Raw genomic sequence first — 9,983 nt, forward strand, 5'->3', positions numbered from 1 at the left:
TGCAAGATGGAAGGAGGACTTCTCCCACCCACCCTAAACTCAGTGAGGGGGACCTCAAGAGAATCCTCAGAGAGACTGATAGTTTGGGGGCAACAGCCACATACTTGGTGACTGACACCCCTGGAAAAAAAAAATTCTGAAGCCAGAAGCTGGCTAGAGCAGCCTGCCTGGTAGCAGGACAAAGAGTCAAGGTTGGCCCGCATTTCCAGGGATTGCTGGGCAAAGATCTGGTTTGCTGTGGGCTAGATTCGAATCTGTTGAAGAGAGCTGCCAACAGGTAGCTTTCAAAAGTTCCCAACCCAACAGTACCATCTAGAAGGATGAAAAATGACTCCAACAAAGAGTGGCCAGGCAGGAGCCAGGTGCCGAGTGGACAGCTGTCAGTGCCAGCCAAAGGACACATCTTCTAGGTCAAGGAAAGTATGGCAAAAACATCCCTCATGATGGAAGTTCTCCCAGGAACCAACCTTGGGTACATGACAGACAAAGAGGGCACTTGTGGCAGATGACAACTCTGCGGGTCAAGATCTTTTCTTCCTCTTAATTCCACCCTTCCTGTGCCTGACCCTAGAGGAGCCAGAGGCAGCAGAGTGAGCGAGATGGAATAAAGTGACACTGACCTCCTACCTACAGTGCCAGATTTAGCCAACAAAAGTACAGGGTGACCAGAATTTTAGATAAACAATGAATGCGTTTTTTAGTGTAAGTACCTCCTATGCAATATTTGGGACGTAATTTTACTAAAAGCCTGTACTGCTTTCTGGAACTCACACTGAACTGGGCGTCCTTATTTTATCTGGCAATCCTGCCCATCCTCTTTGCCCACTGCAAACTTCAGGCCTGTGTCAGACCCAAGCGGCAGGAGAGGAGAGATGGAAACTGGATAAGAGCTTGGTGTTCTGATATCAGATGACACTGGACTTTGGATAACTTAAAAAAAACAGACTATTCATTAATAGCCTAAAAGTGCTTAGAAACATGGTACAAATTGTCTGGCAGTTCAGCTGACAGGAGTTTTGCAGCTGGAACCTTCCAAGTCCCTCTTGTTCAATAAACTACTTACAGGTATATTAGGTTCAGCATGTAGGTTATTATTTGTTGCTGAGCCAAGCTGTAAACTAAGATTGCATCTCTTACATGACTTTCTATTTTTAATTTGACTTAATAATTGCCTAGTTAAAGCAATTTTCTTATTTAAAAGTCATTTATGTTTCTTTCTCTATGAACTGCCTATTTATGTACTCTGTTGGGTTGTTGAGCTTTCTCTTAATGATTTATTCAAGTTTATTTGTATATTAAGAAAATTAACCTAAAATAACATTCTTCTATGGGGAAGTTTGAAATGGTGAGTAACAGAGGAGAAGTAGATCTTTTCTGACATTGGTGTTGGGAAGCTTAGATTTCTCTCTCTGTCTTGTTGTATCTAGTCATGCTCTTCCCAAATTTTCTTAAATCAACAGTTTCCTTAAATATTCCTTTAATGCTTACATGCTCAATTCTTGGTTAAAAATTTCCCAAGAAGATGTGCATGATTAAGATACAGCCTATCAGCATCCTTCCCCTTTAGACACGATCATTCATCCTTGGGATTTGTTTCCATGAAATTAACCCATATCAGGAAAACAGCTGCAAATATCATCTCAAAGGAATTATGACAAATTTCTCTTGAGATACTATTATTACCTAGTTGGAATATGTGACACAAAGATTAAAATCTCAAATTTGTTTCTTTCTCTGTTCATGATTTTATGATTCTAATCTGATAACAAATCTCATTATTATTTTCAGTTTTTCATTAGAAAATCAGAGCCTTGCTCCTTATCTGTCTCATGAGATTTAGTCTCCACGGTTATCACCACAGTAATGGGGATTGTATGATAAGGTAAAGATTACACTCGAGACTACTACCACTGCATATAAATTTCCACTGTAAATGGTTGCAGGCCACAAGGCTAATTTTTGCATATAATTCTTTTCAAAGAATCCTTTTGTTCTTGAGGGAAATAAAACATTCCAAAAACAAATACATTGAAATATGAATTTAAAAATTATTTTAAGAACAATAGGCAGAAAAATTGCATTTCAGATGAGCTGTCAATGGAGTCCCACATTTGTCAATAATTTCTCAGAAGAGCCCAGGATGTGCTTCGGCTTCTGATTTTTATTTATAAATTCAGTTTTAAGACTGCAATGAGGCATGCTGATTCTCCTGTTTCACTGCCTAATTCATTTATTTCTCTAGAATGAATGACAAGTAGGAAGGGCTGGATTCCAGAATCCCTTGGCCCTGGAATGAAAAAAACCTTGCGTGTCTTGCAGATGCAGGGCTCTGTTTAGTCTCAGCGATATCATCTTCAGCATATGTAATATTGCACATTCCTGTTCAGCTTTATCTCTCTATTCAGTGGAGAACTAGCTTCTTGGGAACCTCTGTCTTAGAAATCAACAAATGTTTCCTTGCTTTGTCCATCTGCAGCACACAAGTTTATCTATCGGGTTTTGTGCTTATCTGACAAGAGTGATGACAGAAATCTGATCAGTGCCCAGATCAATCAATCAATCAATCAATCAAACATACTAGGGGATAGCCAAAGCACTGTGGAGGAAGAAAATGAGTATTGCCGAGGGATGGTCATGTTCCTGGCACAATGCTTGGTGTCTCCATTTGTGCAGACTTATTAAACTCTTGCAACAGCTTCTTCAAGGTAAATGAGAAAACTGCAGGTCAGAAAGTCAGAGTTACTTGCTGATGGTAAATGTCAGGCTTTTCCCATTGCTTCCTGCCTCATACCCAGCACTCCAGCCGTGCTGAACTGTAGGCAGTTCTTCTTAAGCACATAATCATTATCCAAATGTGTCTGGTTAGTTTGGGACACAAAAATCATCATAATATGAATAACCCTGATGCAGACTTTCATGAAACTGATGGAGATGATGTTGAAGAAATGCTAGACTCACAAGCAAACGCTAATAATTAAGGGTCTTCCAGAGTTAGACCAGTTAACGATTAAAGTGAAAAAAAAAATAGACATTAATAAGATCTTCAAAAGAGAAATATTTGAAAATCATAGATTAAGGTAGGGGCAGCAGAAAAAAATGGAGGACTTCAATGTATCTGTCAAATGTGTTACTAAACACTCTTTTTTAAAAAGTAGATCCCCAAACCCTAAATCAACACTTGTTTTTTTGTTCCAAAAATTAGTGAAGACTTACAATTATTACCTAACTTTTGTTAAATGTAAGTAACAATATAGATTATTTTTATAATTCTTCTTTTCATTTTCCAAGATCAAATTCTAATCAATGTTTCCCATATCTTACATAGAATGTTTATGTTGGGTTCCCTCTATGTCTTCCTTAGACATTCACTGCTTTCACTGGGAGACCTCCTGTGCTTCGTCCTGCTGTTCATGCTTCTGAACCTTTGTCCATGGTATTCCATCTGCCTTCGCGACCTGTCTCTGTTGTTCTGCAGGGAAAAACCTCTTCACTCTTCTCAACCTCCTCCAATATCACCTCTTGTGTAAAAGTTTCCTCTAACTTTCCCTGGCTCTCTTAGCCAAATGGATGGAAATAGGAAGAAATACACAACTTAACAGAAAAATGTAAGTTACAAAGGAAGCAACGAATGAATTGGTGTCAGGAGGCAGTTTTCCATGCCCAAGCACAGGCCTCAAGCAACAGATTTCTTGGATTAAAACCCAAGCACAAATAAAGAACATTTTCACAATCATGGAAAGTTCTATTGGACAGCACTGGAACTTGCTTGAGAAAACACAAGCAATAGATTTAAAAAAAAGAAGAAGCACTAAGAAAGGAATTCTGGGCTTGTTTTCTTTCTAGGTAATGGCAGTACTGCTGGAATGACTATGTGTTCTGGATGCACATTGGAGGAGTCCTTACCAGTGTGGGAGGCTGGATGAGGAAATGATCTTTCAGCTAAGATTTGAGTAGGAATTAACTAGGAATGTGTTGGCGAGGGGAGGAGGGATGGGGGGCTGTGGATTGGTTTGAAAGAGAGTCCCAAGGAGATGGAACTATGGGCGGGGGAGCCTAAAGAAAGAGGACACAGGATGCCTTTGCAAGAAGTACAACATATCCATCAGGCTCTAGTTCTGCAAACAAATTCGTGGTTGACATTGTGCCTGTAATGAAAAATAAAAGAATATGACCTAAATGTGAATTAAGTGCCAGAGGAAATAAACTCCTCTGGTTATACCAGGTCAGGATGATCAGAAGTGATGATGTATCAAGAGGTTTCTTACTAATTCCTTATTTTCAGTATTTGTTCATTTCACACTTATCACATGTCAAATGGTGGAAAGAATTCTATTAGGAAACTCATTGAGGGCCTCAAATAGACTGGAGATGTTACATAATAAATGGAAGCTCATGATCTTTCCATCTTCAGAAGATTTTTGTTCCAACTGAACTCACATCTTACTAATAGACATGGTAATTACGAACAGAATATCAAATTTTGGTTTCCAGTGCAGTATGTCCAAAAGGTGGCATTTCAGGAGCCCTTGTAGCACTTATTTAAAATGCAATCCCAAGACCAGAAATAAATGCATAAACCTATGGTCAGTTAACCTTTGACAAAGGAGGCAAGAGTATACAATGGAGAAAAGACAGTCTCTTCAGCAAGTGGTGCTGGGAAAACTGGACAGTTGTGTGTAAATCAGTGGAATTAGAACACTCCCTCCCACCATATACAAAAGTAAACTCAAAATGGTTTAAAGACCTAAATATAAGATATGACACCATAAAACTCCTAGAAGAAAACATAGGGAAACATTCTCGAACATAAATCACAGCAATATTTTCTTAGATCACTCACCCAAGACAAAACAAAAAAGCAAAAATGAATAAATGGGACCTAATCAAACTTAAAAGCTTTTGCACAGCAAAGGAAACCATCAACAAAATGAAAAGACATCTATGGAATGGGAGAAAATATTTGTAAATGATGTGACTGACAAGGGATTGATATACAAAATATACAAACAGCTCATACAACTCAATATTAAAAAAACAAACAACCCAATCAAAAAATGTGCAGAAGACCTGTATAGACATTTCTCCAAAGAAGATATACAGATGGCCAACAGGCACATTAAAAAATGCCCAACATCACTAATTATTAGAGAAAAGAAAGTAAAAACCACAGTATCTCACAATGGTCAGAATAGCCATCATCAAAAAGTCTGCAAATAACAAATGCTGGAGAGGGTGTGGAGAAAATGGAGCATAAACTGGTGCAGCCACTATGGAAAATAACATGGAGGTTCCTCTAAAAACTAAAAACAGAGCTACCATATGATCCAGCAATCTCACTCCTAAAGCAAATATCTGGAAAAAGTAAAAACTTTCATTCAAAAAGATATATGCGCCCCAATGTTCACAGCAGCACTATTTACAATAGCCAAGACATGAAAACAACCCAAGTGCCCATCAACAGACAACTGACTTAAGAAGATGTCATATATATACATACACAATGGGATACTACTCAGCCATGAAAAAGAATGAAATATTGTCATTTGTAGCAACATGGATGGACCTAGAGATTATCATACCTAGTGAAGTAAGTCAGACAATGACAAATATGATATCACTTATATGTAGAATCTAAAAAATAATACAAATGAATCTATATACAAAACAGAAACAGACTCATTGACTTAGAAAACGAATTTATAGTTACTAAATGGGAAGTGGGCAGAGAGGGATTAAATTAGGATTATGGGAATTAACAGATACAAACTACTATCATAAAATAGGTAAGCAACAGGGATTTACTATACAGCATAGGGAACTATATTCAATATCTTATAATAACCTAAAATGGAAAATAATCTAAAAAAAACATATATATATATATCTGGATCACTTTGCTGTACACCTGAAACTAATACAATATTGTAAATCAATTATACTTAAATAAAAAATAATTAAAATGCATATCCCCTCTTTTCCTGCCATCAGTGAGCTGGGCAGAGGCAGGGTTCAGGGGCATTCAAGATTTGGCTCCATTACCTACTGCCATAGCATCGTTGTGGAGGTGTAATAGATGTTAACACTACTTTACAAGAGGTACCAAAGACTGCCTTCTCCTCACAATGACCCAGCACGTGGAATTTGTGAAGCTGCCAATGTCTCAGTGCCAAGCCCATTTTGAGTGCCTGCCTCCAACTGTGATGAGTTGTCAAGTTGGTGGAGGCCCTTTGTGCTGAACAACAAATCAATCTAATTGATGTTCATGACAATAAGAAACTAGGGGAATGAGAAGGCCTCTGGAATACTGACAGAGAAGGAAAAGCCTGTAGAAAGGTTCGTTGCAGCTGTGTGGTTTTAGTAAAGGACTATGCAAAGAATCCCAAGGATGTCATCAAAGAGTACTTCAAATGCAAAAAATGAACAAAAAACTTGGCTTTTGCTTTTAAAAAATGCATACGCCCAAGCCCACCATGGACCTACTTAATCAGAATTGCTGGGCTCTACAGGGCTAACAAATTCCCCGGGTAATTCTACTACACACCAAAGTTTGAGAACTTCTACTCTACGGAAGTGACTCTGAAGTGTGTAGTGGCAGCCCGGAGCCAAGCTGGTTACATAAGAACCATGTAGAATTTTGGTTTTGTTTTTAATTATTACCTCTATACTTATTGGATTTCACTAGTTGCTCCTCTTCCTGTCCCAGGATCCTATCCAGGACACCACATTACATTTAATCATCATGTCTCTTTAGTCTCCCCTGGTCTATGTCAGTTTTTTAGAGTTTCTTTGTTTTTCTCATGACCTTGAGAGCTTTGAAGAGTCCTGGCCAGGTACCTTGTAGAATGTTCCTCAATTTGGGTTTGTCTGATGTCTTCCTCATGGTTAGACTGGGGCTATGGGTTATAGGGAAGAAAACCACAGAGGTGAAGTACCACTCTTACTGTACCTTATCAAAGGTACATACTGTCAACAAGATTTACCACTGTTGATGCTAATCTGGATTATTCTGCCTAGAGGTAGTGTTTGCTGGTTTCCTTCACTGTCAATTTCTCCCCCAGCCCAACGCTACACTCTATACTATATTCTTTATACTTTTTGGAAAAGAATCACAAAGCACAACTCACAGTCAAGGGGGAGGTGGAAATTAAGCTTCACTTCCTGGAGTGGCAGGTATCTACATAAATTATTTGGAATTCTTCTGTAAGGCAGATGGGTTTCCTTTTCCATTTATGTATTTACTTAATCATTTATGTATATCCATATGGGTGCGTTGATATTTGTACTCTGGGTTATAATCCAATATTATGTTATTTATTTTATTGCCCACATTTTTCAGCTTTGGCCATTGGGAGCTTTTGATATGCCCCTGTGTTGTTACTTTAGGCACTCCAAGATGCCCCAGGCTCATCTTGTGTCTTCCCTATCCCAGACCTAGAATCAGGCATGTCTTGCAGTAGAGTTCTTTTCTAAAATGTACAATTTCTGCCTCCTAACCTTGGAGACGCAAATCCAGTTGGTCTAGAAAGGAAGCCCAAGAATATGTTTTTTTTTTTTAATTAAATGAAACAGAACACACTCATAGGAAAAATAAATTCAAACAATGCAAAAGGAATATATATATTAAAAGTGAGGGTCTATCAGTCCCTGCCCAAAGACAACCTACTGCCAGCTTTTTAGAAATCCTTTCAGAAATCATCTATATGTATTTCTGAGTATGCACATATGTATATATCACCTGTATTTTTATGGAAACAACAGTATACTACAACATTCTTGCACCTTGCTGTTTTCACTTAACACATCTTAGAGATTGTTACATGAACACAGATTGACATTATCCTTTTCTATGTGGCAGAGAGCTTCAGTGGACAGCCACAATGTAAGTTTTTTACCCGTTGTTTATTAATAAACATTAAGGATGTCTCTGAGTTTTGCCATTACAAGCAATGCTACCATGAACTTTCTGCACATACTTTTTCATACATGTCTTAAGACATCACTGTGCTAAACTCACAGCAGTGAAATCACTGGGTCAAAGGTATATGCCTGTAACATTTTGGTAGATACTGACAAACTGCAATTCAAAAACTTACAGCAACATATACTCTCACCAACAATGTATGAGAATGTCTTTTCTCCACATAATTCACAATAAAGTGTAGTGCTAAAGTTTTTTATTTTTGCCAATCTGATAGGTGAGAAATGGTACCTCATGGTTTAAATGTTCATGACTTTAATTATGAGTCATACCGATTATATTTTTATATATTTATAAGTATTCAGAATTTTTGTATGTGTACGAGCTGCCTATTCACACCTTTTGTCCTTTCTTTTCTATTGGATTATCAACATTTTTCTTATTGGTTTGTAAGAGCTCTTTATATATTAAGGAAACAAGTACATGCTTGCTTTCTGTGTTGTATGTACTTTTTTAGAATACATTTTTGAAAGTCTCCCAGGTGATTCTGATGACAGCCAGGCTAGGGACCCACTGCTAGATAATTGTATATAGTCAGGGTTAATATGTCCCACATGGGTGACACCCCCAGTCACAGGTAAGGGTAATTGCTGCCCTACCAGCTGTGATCTGAGGGTAACAAAATTCCTGTGGAAATCACCTCAGCTACTGAGAGTAGAGATTCTAGGGACTGAACCTACCCTTTGAGGCACTGTTACCAGGGAGCTGAGCATCCCACTGACCCATTATTATGCAACAGCAAGACTGCCACTTCCCCAACATGTCCTGTATCCTGGGATTGGATGCAGATCCGACAAGGATAATAGAGGGAGACTCTTTTAGCCTAATACCACAGGACACAGCCATGGCGTTGGTAATCAGGCAATATGAAAGCCCTGATTATCTTGCACACGACACATCACATCTTGAGGGCAGGTAAGATGGAAGGCCTCTTCTCCCCTTTCCACCTCCCGCTCCCCAGGTGCTGAAGCCTTAAAAGCAAGATGGAAATGAACAATGCACAGCCCGGCAGAGGAAAAGGACCAAAAGAGGGGCTGTGTGAGGAAGGAGAGATAGGATATCCGGGGGAAAGGCTCTTCTTCCAAAGAGAGGGAGCTGCCACCTGGGTGCCTGAGGGTCACTGTGAGGCCCCCTTTAGTGACAGAACCCCAAGAAAGGCAAGCATGTGGCAAGGAGCAGAGGAGCATCTCCAGAGCCCCTGGCCCCTTAGTGGCCATTAGAATGGACTGGAATGTTCTGCTGAACATAAAATGAAAGGGCTGTTTAATACACAACTGTGGACCCTGTGTCTGGATAACTATGTCTGCACCACCCGCTCCCATCCAAGATGTTTGTGCAAGGTGGCGTTGAGGGCTACATTCTGGGATTGGGCCCAAGCTGAGGAAGTAGGGGCACCTTAGATTAAAAGCACAGACCAGTGGTTCTCAAAGTGCAGCTCTAGGACCAGAAGCATCAGCTTCACTGGTAGCTCGTCAGAAATGCCAATTCTGGGATCTCACCCAAGACCCACTAAATCAGAAACTCTGGGGATGGGGCCTAAGAGTCTATGTTTTAGTAAGCCCTGCAGGTGATTCTGAAGCTAAAGTTTGAGAACCACTGCTATCTGCCATGGCATCCAAGATAGCAGAGTGGAGCCCGTAAGCAAAAAGCCGGCACCAAGTGCAGTGGTGGCACTCAGACATTCTCTCTGGGGCAGCGGCACACCGTGTACAACTGCCATTGGGCCCTACAACTTCCAGATGTGTGTTTGCTGGGGATCAATGCTTTCCCCAGAGAGCTGGCACCAGAGTGCCATGCACATTTCCCAGATGGGCTTCTGAACAAGAACCCCCAGCAGGAGGTCCCAGGGGAGGATAATTCTTCTTGATTGAAGGTAGGCAGGGTGTGGGCTCTGTGTGAACTCCCCCAGGTCACTTCACTTCTTTGGATTTTAGGGTTGAGCATATGGGGCTTTATTCACCCAATTCAAAAACAGTTCATCTTGGCAAAAGTAAAGAAAAAAAAA

The 9,983-nt window shown here is 39.8% G+C and overlaps 1 pseudogene; it reads left to right on the forward strand.

Moving 5' to 3' along the window:
• Positions 1 to 2,648: 2,648 nt before the first annotated feature.
• Positions 2,649 to 6,420, forward strand: LOC141574959 (small ribosomal subunit protein eS12-like; annotated as a pseudogene).
• The last annotated feature ends 3,563 nt before the right edge of the window (positions 6,421 to 9,983 follow it).

This window comes from Camelus bactrianus, chromosome 25 (assembly GCF_048773025.1).
Source record: "Camelus bactrianus isolate YW-2024 breed Bactrian camel chromosome 25, ASM4877302v1, whole genome shotgun sequence".
Lineage (NCBI taxonomy): Eukaryota > Metazoa > Chordata > Mammalia > Artiodactyla > Camelidae > Camelus > Camelus bactrianus.